The sequence below is a fragment of the Helianthus annuus genome, chromosome 8, assembly GCF_002127325.2.
Source record: "Helianthus annuus cultivar XRQ/B chromosome 8, HanXRQr2.0-SUNRISE, whole genome shotgun sequence".
Taxonomy (NCBI): domain Eukaryota; kingdom Viridiplantae; phylum Streptophyta; class Magnoliopsida; order Asterales; family Asteraceae; genus Helianthus; species Helianthus annuus.
This window is the reverse complement of record NC_035440.2, coordinates 101,043,233-101,061,127: the sequence shown is the minus strand read 5'-3', so window position 1 is coordinate 101,061,127 and position 17,895 is coordinate 101,043,233. Positions and strand designations below refer to the sequence as shown.

The following is a 17,895-nucleotide window of genomic DNA, read 5'->3' as shown; positions in this document are numbered from 1 at the left end:
AGAATATCGTGCCATGGCCACCACGGTTAGTGAGGTTATTTGGATGAGATGGCTTTTAAAAGAACTAGGGGCACCTCCTACTTCACCAACACCTTTGTTCTGTGATAACCAAGCAGCACGTCAAATAGCAACCAACCCCGTGTTTCATGAACGTACCAAACACGTGGAAATGGATTGCTACTTTGTAAGAGAAAGAGTAGAATCACAAGAAATTCAGCCTACCCCCATTGACACCAAGACGCAGGTCGCTGATGTACTTACAAAAGCTCTTGGAACACAACATTTTCGCACGCTACTTGACAAGTTGGGCATTTGTGACCTTCACGCTCCAACTTGAGGGGGAGTAAAGGAAATGAATATTCTATCTTTGGCATACATTCGACCATTACTAGCTGCCTATTCCACTCCTCAATTTCAGCCTAAATTGTTGACTAACTTTTTGTATATAATATTCATCATCGTTGTAATTTTAGATATACAATTCCAATACATACACAGTTCACAATCCATGAAATCTTTTAAACTGACAGTGACAAGCTGTCACTCAGTCCTTACTGTACCAAGCCCGTCTAAAGTCAAAAGATTTTCAAAATCTCTAAGCACAGTAAATCTTCTCATAGAAGATTCCCTACTTGCGAGCCAAAAAAGCATTTCCCTCTCATAAGTCCAGTGCTCCACTTACTTGCATAAGAGCAACACTAGACTGGGGGGACATGAAGGGGTAAGGTCCCAAAAACCTCATAACAAGTACTTAGGACCATTCCACAACCTGATCTTTCAGCCCTTTTTCGACCTTGCGCGACAGCGCACCGGTCCTACAAAGAAGGCTTAATAGGCAGATAGCAGACAAAACTCGCGCGCCCAAAAGGAAATCATAAATCCTTGCGCTCTCTTCCATAAACAAAGGATGAAAATCCCAAGTTGAACACTTCCGCTTAATAATATCCATACTTGGATATTATTTACCCAACTGGGGCCACACGATAAAGAGTCATACGGGATTATAGCAATACCCTTCTAGAATGACCCAAACGTGCACCACTAAACGGTTACAACCGTCTGCACATGTGTCATCACCTCAGGTATCCCTGAAATCACGATGATGGCATGTGTTTGGAAGGAAACCTCCACTTGATCACACTTTCCACGTGGCAAGTCCCCAACCATAGATCTAAACAGCGATCCGTGTGCACTTACGTCGGATCGAGAAGCTTAACGGAAGGAAATGTAACCGCTTACGGAGTTAGCATCTTCCTTCAGCATTTCACCAACATGTTTTCCCGCCCAAACTCTCGGTTATAAATATGAGAACAATTCAGGTATGAAATTCAAGTTACACACACTTCTTCAATACTTCTTCTTCTTCATAAACACATACTTATTCTCACGTCGGAGTCGGGTCAAGGAGAGAACTCCCTTCTCCCCTTGACGAGGCTAACGGTGCTTTGTTTTGCAGAGTTTATCGGAGAGGAAGGTCGGTAACGTCGAATCAAACGAGAGAGAACAAACCCCTTTATGCAGATCCAAACCCACTAGATATTTCGATCCCGGTCGTTTATCTAGTGTTTCTTCAAGTATTTAGCTTATTTTCAAGTCCTAATACACTATTACATGTAATACATACTACATACACTTAGCAAAAAATTTGATGATCAATAAATATACATATTTTTCTCAAAAATATACATACTTAATATCAATTTTAGTCTTGAATAAATCATCACTTCTTAACACAAAGATTAGGGAAACCTTGGTAAGTATTTTTGGATACATTTTTAGGGATAAGTTTCTCATAAACTTATATTTTTCTAAGTGTCAAAACTTAGGTAGCGTTTGTTATGCAGGAATGAGAGGTGGAATGGAATAGACCATTGAGAGGGAATGAAGAAAAGAGTGTTTGGTTGGTCGATGGAATGGAATCGCCCATTCCAAAATGCATTCCATTCCCTCAAAATCATTCCATCCCTCCCCCTTGTTTTTTTTCCATTCCATTCCCTCTTCATCCTTCATTAACAACACCACAACCTACTACCGTTGCCACCACCCACCACCACTATCAACCGTCCCCGTCACCCACCTTCGCCGCCACCCGCCATCGCCGTCACCCGCCACCGTCGTTGTCTCCACCCACCTCAATCCCCGCCACCGTCGTCGCCGCCATCCACCATCGCCGTTGCCACCTCCGACCACCGCCACCACCCACCTTCGATCATCACCGCCACCATTGTCGTTGCCACCTTCGATCACCGCCGCTGTCGCTACCCCCCTTCGATCATCGCCGCCACCATTTGTCGTTGCCACCTCTGATCACCGTTGTCGTCGCCACCCACCTCCGCCATCGCTATTAACCACCACCACCTGCCACCACCATCGCCACCGCTACCACCTCTGACCATCGCCGCCACCCACCTTCGTCGTCACCCACCACCACCACCGTTGTCACCACCCGTCGCCGTCTCCACCCACCACCACCGCCCGCCGCTACAACTGCCACCTATCACCACCAACTATCGCCGCCCATCATTGACCACCGCCATCCGATTTTATTCCTTCTTCTTTTCTCGCATACCAAACAACAAAAAGTAATGGTTCATTCCATTCTCACATGGTAACCAAACAAGACATGGAATGGTAATGATCCATTCCATTACCTCATCCATTCCATTACCTGGTTCATTCCATTCCCCCGTCTATTCCATTACCACATACCAAACAGACCCTTATAGAATTTTTGACAGAGTTTCCCCTAAAAATGGAGGTTTCCCATGTTTTCAAAACATGTGTTTATTTTCTTTTAAATCATCACAACAATCATCAACACATTTAACACTTACCGAGTGTCAAAATCAAGTATATTACAATATATCATGAACTTGAAGTTTTTGTAAAACTTGTAGTAATTTACCATGTTATTTAGTAGGTTTAGTTACCCTTAAAAACATGGTTATTTGTTTGTAAATCACTTTACTAAAAGATTTAGTCATTTACAACTTGTAAGATGATTTTTTCTAAAAATATTTCTTTTGTATTTTTCTTGTTTCATAAGTGTTTATACACTTGTTTTTCTAATAAAAATAGTGTAGGTTTAAGTAAAAACCAAGATCTTCTAAAAATCATATTTTAAACTTTGTTTTCTTGGAAAATCATTTATAACTCTTGGATCTACAAGTTCACTAGTTTACTTTGTTTAAAATCATTTTACTTTCAAGTTCCTGTTTAATCAAGAAGATGATCATCTTTGTGTAAACACATAATCATCTCCTAATCTTGCTAGATCATGTGTTTAATCACAATCTAGCAAGCTCCGTATGAAGATTAACATCATCATCTCTAGTAAACAACTATCAAATATCATTCATGCACCAAACAATATCATTTCAACACTATTTCATCATATTTTTATGTTTCAAGATTCATGTTCAAGTCTTTTAGTGTTCTTGTGATTTTCACCATAATATCTCTTTTAACCAATCAATACATATGAAGTAATAAGAGATTATGAGGGCTCACCACTAGCAACAAGGCTAGGGAAGACTACTAGAACTCGAAGATGACAAAGTGTTGGATAAAAGCAAATGAAGAAGGTCCTTCGAGATCCACAAGCTTCCAACTTCCTAATTCACCTTCTAGCACCTTATGTGAACCTTGGAACGGATTGAAATGGAATGAAAATGGTGGATGTATGGTGGGTGGATGGAGGCCGAGAACAAGGTGAGGGGGAAGGAGGTTGATGTGGTGTGAAGAATGAAGATGGTGATCTCCTTTATAACATGTTAACACACTACCCTTTGTATAATATGTCCATTAAGTACAAGACATATCCTTACAACAAATCTTAGGGGATCAAAGTAAATCTAAGCAAGATCATACAAGATCATCCAATTTAGGCATGTGGGCCGATTTTAAGCTTAGGAGGGAAGGGTTCTAGTTGTAAATTTTAATCATAAGTTATCTTATAGTGCATTCATAATCTTCCTCCATATCTATCAAGATCTTATCATATCTAAATGAATCCAAGTAATATCTAATGGGATTTTGGGAGATCTTGGCAAATATTTGGTGGGGCCACCCTCATGTGACCGTCCACTTCATATGGGGGGGGGGTAAAATGTAAATTGTTGGCACTAGATGTTAATTAGTGGAGGTGTTAAGTGTATGTCTTGTGTTTAGGTGTATCGTGCATTATGTAGTATGTTAGGGTGTTCGGGAGCCATAACTAGCTCAGAAGTAAATAAACAATGCTTCTAGTAATATTTTGATGTTCCGGGTAATGTCTGGTTGTTCGGTTAAATACCGGTTCGTTAAAGTGCTAAATTGCACCGTTTAGTGTCCTTTAAGTATCCTTTGTAACCCTTTTAATTCCCAACACTTAGGAGGGTATTCTAGATAACAAAACATGAATTCTGCACAATATTTATGTGTCAAAAAGCTGATTATAGCTGAATTTTGTAAAATTCTACAATTAAAGTGCGTTTCGGGTGCTTTTTAGTGCATATTCTAGCTTCCGAAATGTCTATATGTTAACCCTTGTATGTACTCTTGGGTTTTAATGTATTCTTGTCGTTGGACCTACACCTAGGCCCCAATTCTTTTGTCTGACTGCTTTCTGCAGATTTGTTGACACAATGTGTCTTACCGGTGAGTTTACTAGTATTTTTGACGCAACGCAGTTTATCAATGCATAAAGCAATATCTTGTAGTATGAAACATGCATGAATTCACTTGTATAATATGTAATCAGACAATGTTGACATTTATGCACATAGTTGCAGTCATTAAATAATAATTAGAATGTACGAAAATTACCGGTTTTGTGTCAGTTATCACATAATTAAGTTGGGTTGTAATTTTTTATTATAGTTTAATGAAACATTTTATGTTTTTATACTTATTTGTTTTATATATAATGTTTATTAATTTAAAATAAATTTTAACAAAAAAATGATCAATTAATAATGACAGGGGCTTTATAGGGCTTTATCACACTGCAAGACAGTTAACAAGGAAAGCCCTATCTAGTCAGTGCTGACGTGGCATGATAAAGCTGATAAGGGCTTCATCCGACACCACCCAACCTAAGAGTTGTATGGGTCTGACTAACCGGCGATGAAGTGCTTTCTGTATCTCTAATATTTATATTTATATTCTTTTTTTATTTATATCTATCAATTTTTTAAACGTAGGTAATTTTTATATAAATCATTATTACTTAAAATATATATTATATAAAAAATTAATTTGAACATAGTATTATTATATATAAATAAAAACTTATTTTAAAAAGTTTGGTGTAGTGCGCATAACGTGCGTAATTATGATATTGCATTATGCATTATCAAATATGAAAGCCACCATAGTCATGTACACAATTTGTACGCTTATATACATGTGTTCCGTAATTACAATACTTCCTTAGTAAACTTCATTAAAATCGATCCCACCAGATCACCATGTATAATCATGTACATAACGACATAAATTGGTTGGAGTAATGAAACATTATATGGAGCCTTTGGGGAGAAAATCGACAAAGGGCTTTGGAACTTGGATTTAGATTACATTTGAATGGTAGATAGTTTGACACCCTCTTCGACCGAACACTTAGGTGCTATTTGTTTTTTCAGAGGTAAAATGTCTGCAGTCTGCGGACCACATCTGCACCAGAAGAGGTTGACCAAACCTCTTCAGTCTGCCAAAATAGGACTGTTTTTTTTTAACTTCTGCAAGCTGCTGAACACCATACAAATACTAATTACCAATTTATCACAATGAATATCGTAATCAAACAACATAACAGGCATGAGTAACACCAAAATTAACACCACAATTCTGAAAATTAACACACACCTGTTATTTTTACAATAATTTCCACAAAATTAAACTGAAAAACATCCATCGATATCATGCAATCAAATTACGCAGCTTAAAAAAATCAAACCTTAACAAAAATTATCAGTATCGTTTAGAGGGTTCTATTAATGAGCGCCCAATATTTCAATTTCAACAACACAATTATTAATTATGTAATTAATCAATCTAAGATTATAGAAAAGAAGAGAAGAAATATGTGGTGACCTGAAAGGACGAAGAGAAGGTGAAGAAGATACGGTGCAGTGATCCAACCAAAGAACACACAGAAATCAAGACCGGAGGATTTGACCGGTGACGAATTCGAAGAGGACGATGAGTTGCGAGATGCGTCTTTGGTTTTGCAACAATGTTCAACAACAATGGGTCGTGGGTCGGGTTGGAAGTTGGACGGTGACGAGGTGGTGGCGGACGGTGGGAGGGTGGGTGGCAGCGGTTAAGAAGATGGGGTGGAAGAGGATGGTAGAGAGGTGCAAGGGTTTTGTGGAGGAGAAGAGAGTCTGCAGACCCAAAAAGACCTTGATCCATGTGTGCACCAAAAAGAGGTTACGTAGACCTTTTTTAATGAAAGGTCTTCGAAAAAACAAACACACTGCAGACTCAAACGTCTGCGCGTGGTCTGCGTGGGGCAGACATAAGAGGTCCTGAAGAGCTTTTCACAAAAAAACACCCCCTTAGAAAGTAATTACTTTAAAGTTAACTGACTTGAGGATCAACTAGGGTTGAGCAAACCTTAACAATTAACTGAGAGTAACCTAGTAACCGAACCATCATCAAACCGAATTAATTGATAACCGAGATTAACTTACGATTATGGTTGAGGTTCTTGGATTAACTGATAAATTGGTTGTGGATATGGTTAAATGTGTCCCATAACCAAACGTTAACCGATCTGGAATCGATAGCTTGGTCTTCATGTAAATAGTCATTAAGAGCTTTGGTCTTCACGTGCTTGGTCATTATTAGACGTTTTCCATTTAATCATAGTAAGTACTTGGGGGCTCGATCCTATTTTGTTCTCAACCACACTTGGTGGGCACATGTGTATAGAGGTGCACAAAACGATTTGGACTTATGACCTGGTTTGATATTGGGTCAATATGGTCAAAACTAGTTCATGGGAGGAACCGGTTTGAGGTATATGAAACGCTAACCGATAGGAACCAATTAGGTTCGATTTGGGACCCGTTCGATTCCAACACTGGTTATTGTATATAGATATAATTTAAAAAAATACGTTATTAAAACTACAAAAAGATAACTTTGATTGTTTTTAGAAACAAGAAACATAAATTATTAAAAAAGTATACTTTTAAAAATTAAAATACTAATAATACGTCTTTTAGTGTTTATCTTCGTCGGAACTATGGTTTATGTTTATATTGGGACCTTATCTTATTAATATCTATTAATAATACAAGTGAAATGAACAGTGTTATATGTTGTGCTGGCCATGTTTGTTGTGCTGGATGTTTAGACTCATGACACCTTGATACCTCATATCTCTTCTGCCACATTTTGTCCTTGGGCTTTAAAACCCTTTTCTGACTTTATGGGTTTGCATAAGAGAGAAATCTCTGATCTATCTTGTCTTCCTTTTCTTTAATGGATCCTATTTTCTAGCAATGATTAATGGTTTATTGGATCCTTTTACCGACAACTGGCCATTTATAGACAGGAGAAGGGATTTTTAGAGAGAGAAACAAAGAGATGGGGTGTTGCTTACTCTTGCCGGTGACTTTCCGGTGGCAGCAAACCTGTGTGGCCCTCTGTCTCTCTATTTTTTTTTTGTTTGCCTTTCTTTGGTGAAAAGTTGTACTCATGGTTGCATATCATATGAACTACAAAAAATGTTGTTCTTGGATGTAAACCCTAGGCAGTAGTATCTATTAATAATACAAGTGAAATGAACAGTGTTATATGTTGTGCTGGCCATGTTTGTTGTGCTGGATGTTTAGACTCATGACACCTTGATACCTCATTGTCTCTTCTGCCACATTTTGTCCTTGGGTTTTAAAACCCTTTTCTGACTTTATGGGTTTGCATAAGAGAGAAATCTCTGATCTATCTTGTCTTCCTTTTCTCTAATGGATCCTATTTTCTAGCAATGGTTAATGGTTTATTAGCTCCTTTTACTGACAACCGGCCATTTATAGACAGGAGAAGGGATTTTTAGAGAGAGAAACAAAGAGAGGGGGTGTTGCTTACTCTTGTCGGTGGCTTTCCGGTGGCAGCGGACCTGTGCGGCCCTCTGTCTCTCTATTTTTTTTGTTTGCCTTTCTTTGGTGTAAAGTTGTACTCATGGTTGCATATCATATGAACTACAAAAATGTTGTTCTTGGATGTAAACCCTAGGTGGTAGCCTCTGTGTGGCCGTCGATTTATGTTGGTTTGATGATGATGGTTTGTTCGGCTTGATTTTTTGGGTTTTTTTTGGTGTTATGATTTTTAATTATTCTTGTCTTTAACGATGTAAAATCCGTTCGACGATGGTGGATGTGTTTGCGCCCTAATCGTCTTGGTTGTTTCGTTGTTTTCGTGTTGAATAACTGTTGCTAAGCCAATGATGATGGTGCTGGTTCGACTGAAGTCTTTTTTGGTTCATAAGTCGATGATGATGGAAAATCATCTGAGATAAACAAAGGCGTGGTGATGATTATGGGGAATCCTCATCTGAACCCTAATTATTCTGAAACGTTTCTCTTCTCATTTTTACTTTTGATTTTGTGTTTTGTGTTTTGTTTCTGTTTTTGCTTTGATTTGATTTTGATTGTGTTGGATAAAAGTACTAAGAGCAAGCTATTTTGAAAATGTAGATTTTCAGAAAATTATGAAGATGAGAGATTGTATAATATGGGTAAGATGCTGAATAAATATATATTTTTTTCAGATTAGAAAAAGGCAAGAGATTTTTTGGTAACTTTGTTTGTGGGGTGGTACAGTGTATACCAAAGGCTTGGTGATGATGAAGTGTATAAGCTATTATTAATAATATTAGTGTTATTAATTATTAATATCTATTAATAATACAAGTGAAATGAACAGTGTTATATGTTGTGTTGGCCATGTTTGTTGTGCTGGATGTTTAGACTCATGACACCTTGATACCTAATTTATAATGTTGTGTTGGATGTTTATAATGTGTTGATGATCAGAAGCGCCGAGGCACGATCATGGTGGTGAAAAGCATAGACTGTGTATGTCGATTTATTGTGGATTTGAAGTGTTTTCCGCGATGATGTAAGCTTGCTACTTGGCGTGGTAACTCTGGTTGCAGCCGTAGCGGCACTGGGCCGTATTTTGTTGTTACCGACGATGATGATGTATCATTCTAAGCCTATTTCATTTTGTGACAACAATGATAATAACTTTTAATATGAGCCGAATGGGTTTGTAGTTTTCTTTTTTTTTCCGCTTAGTGTACATCTTTTTGGATTGAGTTTGACGCTTCAAAGCATGATATCTGGCATTGTCATTGTTATTGTTGCCTATGTATTAAAGGCCGATTAAACCCACTGTGGAGAACGGGTAGAAAAAATCCGAGAAGAGGATATTTGATGAAAAGGCAGCTTTTTATCTTAGTGATTGTGGTATTGACAGTAGTTATGACATGCCATGCTTTTTTATGTTGGTGGTGAAAAGCATAGACTCTGTATGTCGATTTATTGTGGATTTGAAGTGTTTTCTGGCGATGATGTTAGCTTGCTACTTGGCTTTGTAACTCTGGTTGCAGCCGTAGCGGCACTAAGCCGTATTTTGTTTTTACTGGCGATGATGTTGTATCATTCTAAGCCTATTTCACTTTGTGACAACAATGATAATAACTTTTAATATGAGCCGAATGGGTTTGTAGTTTTCCTTTTTTCGCTTAATGTTCCGTTATTATATAACATAATTTAGCGCGCCGCAACGCGCGCGGGTTTTACAACCTAATTAAATAAATATCCTACATTGTTTGAACACTATAATGGAAATAACGTTGTGTATAAGTTGCAAATTTCGGATAATCTCCGTACACAGTCAAATCGGTTTGTATAGAATGGTTTGGAACGGTTCGGTTTGGAACTGGTTTGAGATTGGAAACAGTTCGAGCTTTGAAACAAGAAACTAATTTGGAACCAGTGTTTTTTTTCGATTTTTGGATCGGTTTGTACTACTTTCGGTTCGGTTTAGTGCAAGTCGTCTGTTACAGTTCACGAACCGGTTTTTGGTGCACTTCTACCTGTGTAGATACGTATTTGTGTGTGTGTGTATGATTATATATTGTGAGAGAAGGATCTCTACATGACAAATGAAATGTATTTTGAGGCAGAAAAATGAAAAAAAGTCTAAGAAGTCGTTTGAATTCCCTTAAATTATGATTGGAATTGGAAAATGTTCCATTCGAAATCTTATTTGGTTAATGCTTGGTTGGAATTGGAATTGGAAAATTTTCATTCAATTGATGGAATTCACTTTCCTTCCACCTTGTGATGGAATGTTTAACATTCTAATGGAATGCTTAAAATTGACAAAAAAACCCTCATCTTTTACTAAGATATCTCATCTAATTGTCACAAATAATAATAATAATAATAATAATAATAATAATAATAATAATAATAATAATAATAATAATAATAATAATAATAATAAAATTTGTTGTCTTGTCAAAATCGTGAGTATATCAACAGCAATTAAATTTGTTTATCAAAATCACGATTTATATAAGAATGTGGTTTATCAAACAAAAGAAAAAATGTAACAAATGAAATCATGATTTTTTTTAACAGCATGAAATCATGATTTTTTTTTATATCAAAATACTAGGTTATTTTCCCGTGTGATACACGGGTATAACAAATCCATACTATATATTAGGCTACATGGTATGGGGATGATCCTTCAAGGGAGGATGATCCGCCACGTCATCGCCACATCACCATCCTTGGGAGGATGGTCCATCCCACAAATTTAGTGGAAATGGGAGGATGATCTTAGATGATCCTACCCCACCACTTATATATATATATATATATATATATATATATATATATATATATAGGGTAGGGATATGGTAAAAAGTGTCTAAAATGTAAGAAGGGTAAGAAGTGTTTTAAACCATTGGATATTTGATCTAATGGTTGAGATCAATAGGGTATAAAAATGTAAATTGTGTTTTAATTAGAGGGACCTTATGTAAAATTGAAGGGCAATAGTGTCTTTTTCAATGTTTGAAATATGGTAACCATATCATACACGACCAAAAAAGTCCTACATTTACTCCTTTTTTCCTTAAATATCGGAATTAATGATTCACCTTAATTGTAGGAGGTCTTTGGTTGCATATTCGTCATACATTATCATAACGAGAACTGTAATCAGATTCATGGCATGGTGTTTTAAAACAACTGGATAAATTGACTATGATTCAAGTCATGGTGTTTTATCTGGAGACATTGTTCATGGCGTGGTGTTTTAAACATCTATGATTCAAGTCATGGTATTTTATCTGGAGACATTGTATAAAAATCGTAAACACCATGACTATGATTCAAGTCATGGTGTTTTATCTGGAGACATTGATCATGGTGTGGTGTTTTAAATATCTATGATTCAAGTCATGGTGTTTTATCTGGAAACATTGTTCTTGGCGTGGTGTTTTAAACATCTATGATTCAAGGCATGGTGTTTTATCAATACAAAACATTCCCAGATTTTAAAACACCATGACTATGATTCAAGTCATGGTGTTTTATTTGGAGACATTGTTCATTGCGTGGTGTTTTAAACATCTATGATTCAAGTCATGGTGTTTTATCAATACAAAACATTCCCAGATTTTAAAACACCATGACTATGATTCAAGTCATGGTGTTTTATTTGGAATCCAAAAAACATTGTATTGTGATTACATCCATGGTGTATTAACATCTGGAGAATCAATACAAAACATTCCCAGAATTTAAAACACCATGAGTATGATTCAAGTCATGGTGTTTTCTCTGTAGACATTGTTCATGGCGTGGCGTTTTAAAACATCTGAATACATTCTGGAGACATTGACTACGATTCAAGTCATGGTGTTTTATCTGGAATCCAAAAAACATTGTATTGCAATTTAAAGATGATGAAAAAGAAGATATGAACAATATACGATTAAAAGATATTGCGATTAAGATGATGAAGAAATGATACGTAGGTGAAAATGGAATTGGATCTTGCAAAAAAATAGGACGACGGTTTTTTTTTTTTTCAGTTATCTTGAAACTCATTTAATTGATAAGAAAGGTAAATTACTAATATACCCTTTTGAATTAATTAAGATAGAGGACACTTGTCATCACCAAATTATTTCTCACACTTCTTACAAAAGTATGACTTTGTACAGGATCCTTTACCTATATATATATATATATATATAGGAGTTGGCCAGAAAGTCCAAATTTCCTAAAAAGTGTAAAAAGTCATAAAACACCGTAATGTCAACCATAAAACACACCAAAAACCCACAAATAATATGATGAAGATTACTAAAACATCATGTATGTGGGTTTTGTGTTGTGTTTTAGATGTTAAGGCTCTGATTGTGGAATGACAAATATTATTGTGTTTTATGTTGTTTAGCATTGTGTGTTTTATATTCATAGTTCTACGATGGAGTGTTTGAAGATTTTATGGACTATTAGAGTTTGAATATGGTGTTTTAGTAATATTCATTCTATTATTTGTGAGTTTTAGGTGTGTTTTATGACTTTTTACACTTTTTAGGAAAAACACACTTTCCGTAGGATCCCCACTCTTACAAAAGTATGACTTTGTACAGGATCCTTTACCTATATATATATATATATATATATATATATATATATATATATATATATATATATATATAGGGAGAAGATCATGCGAGAACCACCTTTTATTGTGAGAACCGCGAGAACCAATGTGAACACACCAAAAATGCCTAAAAATAGCTAAAAATCACACAAAATTTTTTTTTTTTTGAATTTTTTAATATTTTTTTATAAAAAAATCGCTACTTTTCGAAGCCAAAAAAAATTTTTTTATTTTTTTAAAAAAAAATTTTTTTTTTTTTTGGCTTTTGAAAGTAGCGATTTTAACATAAAAAATATTAAAAGATTCAAAAAAAAATTTTAGATTTTTTTTTTGATTTTTTTAGATTTTTTTTAGATTTTTTTAGGTTTTTTGAGGGTTTAGTTTTTAGCATTTTAGCTTGGGGGGTGGGGGGGGGGGGTTAGGTTTTTGGGGGGTGGGGGAGGGGGGTTTAGGTTTTGGGGGGGGGGGTTGGGGGTTATGTTTTTTTAGGTTTTTTTAGCTATTTTAGGTTGTGTTCACATTGGTTCTCAAGGTTCTCACAATAAAGGTGGTTCTCGCATGAGCCCCTCCCTATATATATATATATATATATATATATATATATATATATATATATATATATATATATATATATATATATATATATATATATATATATGTGTATGTATATAGGGTAATGCTAGACAAGAAACCCTAAAAATTTTAGGAAACTCTGGAAACTCAAAGCTCCCGACTTTTTTTTTTTGAAAAAAATAACACATGTAATATACATGTTTTTAAGACTTTTGGGCCAAAAAAAACAAAAAAGCGCCGAGTACTTTTTTTTAAAAAAAATAAACAAGTTTCAAAAACTTCGTTGACTAACATGTGTTAGACAAAAAATGCTGAAAGTTGCTGAAATTTGTTTTTTTTTTTTTAAAAAAAAACCCTTCGGCGCTTTTTTGATTTTTTTGGCCCAAAACTCTTAAAAACATGTATATTACATGTGTTATTTTTTTCAAAAAAAAAAAGTCGGGAGCTTTGAGTTTCCCGGGTTTCCTAAATATTTAGGGTTTTCTATATAGCCCAACCCTATATATATATATTAATCTTCCACTATTTTTAACATTTAACAAATAAATTAAGAAAATATTTTCATTAATATTAAAACACAATACATAAACTTAAAAAAAAAACATAAACTTAAAAAAAATCCTAATAAATTAAAAAAAACCATAAACTTAAAAAAAATCAACCACTTTGATGCTTCTTCATGATGTCGTTTTGTATTTTTAGCAAACTCGCACGTTTCGGCTCGGGATAACTATCGACATCCATCGTTAATATTTCCCATTCCTTGAGCCGAATCTTTTCATCGGACAATCAAATCTTTTAATCGGACAATCGAATTTTTTCTCCCGCCATGCATAACTTTTCTCTCGCCACGCTATATTGCTATATGGTAAATGACCTCATGAAGAAAAAGCAAAAAAAAAATAATAACAAAACATCCCAAGTACAACATGTTGTCCTCCTTAAGCTTGCCCCTTAAATAACACCACTCTTATCTTGGAGTGAACTTGTTCATTAACATAAGCTTTGTGAGTGAGCATTTCATGTTAATAGCCATGGTCATGGGTGTTGGTTTGCCTTCACAACAATATAAAACGGATTCCTGAGTATTTCTTTGATTGTAATCTGATAGAAAATCACTTGTATCAGAATCAAGAACACAAATGACAATTGACAAACTATTTAGTATTTACATATACAGAATATAGACACACATGTAGAGCTATACGTACAATAAATTTGCATAAAGATTGCACAATCTAATTAAAAGACTTCGAACATTTCTGTTACCTGATCAAATAAGGTCATGGAGTTGGTCAATGCATATACCCTTTGATGTCATTTCGTGTAGCTTCGGTTATACCATCCATTAAAGCCAAATAATTAGCAACTCATTTACCAAAAAAAATAATAATAATAATAGGGATTTAATAAGTCTTGACGATTCAGCCGGTTAAGATCCATCCGGTTTGGTTAATAGTTTTGACGTTTTAAGTTTCGGTCCGATTTAGAACTTGTAACCAGCCAGGTAGACCAGAATTTTTGTTTAACGTATATAATTGTTAATATTTATGTGTATGTAGCTATATAATTTGTTGCCTTACATGCAGTAGAGAGCCTACAGCCTACCGACTCTTTGGAATTATGAAATTGGTGTTTTGTGTGAACATTAAAAAGTCATGTAATGTTGTAACTTACATGATCATATTAAAAAGAAGCAGAGGTTGTTGAATCAGTGACGCACCAAAATTTAAATATGACATCCTTCTCTCACGCATTCTAAAAGTAAGGCATAAACTATGATTTTGAGAATCAAATTGACAAATTTCAATTGAAAAATCAAATTTAAATGTATATAATCTTGTTAAATGGACTAAAGGCAGCACTCTCACTATTAAAAATATCAAAAAGAAGAAAAGCAAACGTTGCAATTTCAGAATAAAATTAGTTGGTTTACTAAGTTCATTATAAATTTGAATGAGTTTACATAATGCACATCAAGTAATAAGCTAACTAATTAGGGGTGCCTCTAACTGTTTATTGAAAAAATCAACTCGTAATCCCAAACATCCTTTGTCATGAATAATTAAAAGAAAATGGCTATGGACTTACCGTATAAGCTTTGATAATTTAGTTCTTTCTCTCGTCTTCTAATTATCTCATTTCTCTCAATCTGTAATCCAAACATCGCCTCATTTTTCAACAAAAAGATTCTAAACCGAGCAACTGATTAGAAAATACAAACAAATATACATATATAAATAGTGTAAAAGGAAAGTCATTCAAATCGCATCACTGTGCCTGAAATCATCAAGAATTCACACTGAATGGTTGCAAACTTACAATGTAAGCTTCATTGATTCGATTCTCCTCTATACTCACAAGTACATCTTCGATAATTTAAAGCTCCGTCTCTGTCTATAAGCTAATAACAACCTCTATATATGATATCCAAAAAAACAAAGATAGGTAAAAACCAATAATATATTAAGTCATCAAAATAAAGGAAGCATTTTTACAAAGAACCCCCCCCCCCCCCCCCCCAAATAAGGCAGGAATGAACACAAAAAATCCCAAAACTAACCCTAAGCATCCAACTAAATGTCGATAGAGTCTTTTATTCCTAGGTGATTACCCATACCCTATTTTATAATTTTAAAATTTCCTACAATAATTTTCCTCATCCTTCGTTATATTATTGGGGGTATATAAAAACGAGAAAATAATAAAATAATTGTTTACAAATAAAATAAAGATAAAACTGGTTGATGAGATGTGTAAGATTTTTTTAAAATGAGATAAATTTAAATAAATGTAACTTTTAGTTAAACTAGAATTTAGGGCCGGTTTTTTTTTAATGTGATTTGAGCGTATTAGTTTTTTTTTTTTTTTTTTTTTTTTTGGCAATTGCCTCTTAAGAGAAAATAATGAGCGATATTGATACTTTCAAAGTTGTTTAAGAAATCAATTGTAGTCGGATCTCATAGTTTGTTAATATGCTTGAACCCATCTTACCGTAATTTTGTATTTATTAATCGTAGTAGAATTTTATGGGCTGTTTCAAGTCAAACTTTTCAATTAATTAAAGACTTTTAGTAAATATACACACGAAATAAATACTAAACCCATATGATATCATAAAAGTTAATTCTATTTATTATTCATTTTAATTTAATTTAATATTAATTATAAAATAAGGATCTTACCTCAAAAAATAAAATTAATTAAATAAATACAGAACACATTACAATTATAATAATATTACTTTACATTTTTCATGTAAAATATGTTTAATTTTATGAGATGACATCACACTCCACATGGTTGGATATGCATGTGTTTGCGAGTCACCTACACATCAACATAATTTTCACTATAGCTAACAACTTCCTCAATTATATATATAACTAGTGTGATTACCCGCGCTTCGCAGCGGGTTTCGATCGATATCGGGTCAGTTCGATATGGTACTGAGACTCGAAATAGCAACCGAAAGAGGCAAGCACAAGAGTATATACACATTGATTGATGAAGCAAAAAAAAATGAATACCGGTACCGATATCGATGTTCGGCCGATACCGGTTCATTCATCATGGTAAAGTTACTAAACCGACTCACTATAGCTTACGGTACCAAAAAGTTCTTTATTGCAAATACAACTCCATCTTTAACAAACTTTATGTAGGTCCCCCGGAGGTCGAGGTTAAACCTTATCCTTGTTATGTTTAACACACTAGCAAGTGCGTAATCTAAGCTAGAATGCAAACCGGTAGTTTATATGAGAACACAAGCTACAAAGAGAAAGTAGACACACGAGATATCAAAGTTTTCTCTTGTATTTCAGTGGACACGGTTACAGCCCTTGACCAAACTGAAAATACGCTCTCTACAAGACTAAGTTCACTCACACCATGAAGTGAACAAATTACATGACTATATATTCCCATAACAGTTAGTTTGGTCGAAGGATCAGAAAGACTGACCGAAAGATCATCTATCGACCAGATACCTACCGAAGGATCCACATATACCTCGAAGGATGGTATATCCTTCGAGGTCCATCTGCATCCATCGAAGGTTATCTTTCGGCCTCATCGAAGGATATAAACAATCCTTCGATGACATCCTTCGACACAACAAAGTTACAATCCATGTGTTAACTGTTTGGCCAAGTCAAACCAGGAGGATGGTTGACTTGGTCAAACTTACATTGAAACACATACACAAACCAACAAAAGACGTAAACAAGACTAACAAAAGACATCGTTTTATAACATTACAAAATACAGACAAAGTACAGACACAAGTGCACCAACAAACTCCCCCTTGGCTATAGCTTTGTCTCGATCTTCGTGTCTTCACGTCTCTGACGTCCTTTCAACCGTCAAGTGATGCGTTGACCATGCACTTCCCGCATTCACAAGTAGGTTGAAGCAATACAATGCCATCTTCTGAAACTTCATTGCTTGTTCCCGATCCCTAACCAAGTAGTTGATCTCGTGATCCTTAAGAACAATAATATCCGACCTGGACATGTTAGTAATCCACATCGGATCTATTATTCGAAAGTTCTCCTGACTGTCTTGGAATAGGATCACCGCTTCTCCAGTATCTGCATCATAAACCCAGCAACGAAAGTTACCCAGAAAATCTGT

The 17,895-nt window shown here is 35.1% G+C and overlaps 1 long non-coding RNA gene across 1 annotated transcript; it reads right to left on the bottom strand.

The window, feature by feature from the left end:
• Positions 1-14,173: 14,173 nt before the first annotated feature.
• Positions 14,174-15,440, bottom strand: LOC118480873. The gene is made up of 3 exons (XR_004864004.1): positions 15,352-15,440; positions 14,530-14,590; positions 14,174-14,364 (listed from the first exon to the last, which is right to left on the bottom strand). It is a non-coding gene; the product is annotated as an uncharacterized LOC118480873 (long non-coding RNA).
• Positions 15,441-17,895: the final 2,455 nt, after the last annotated feature.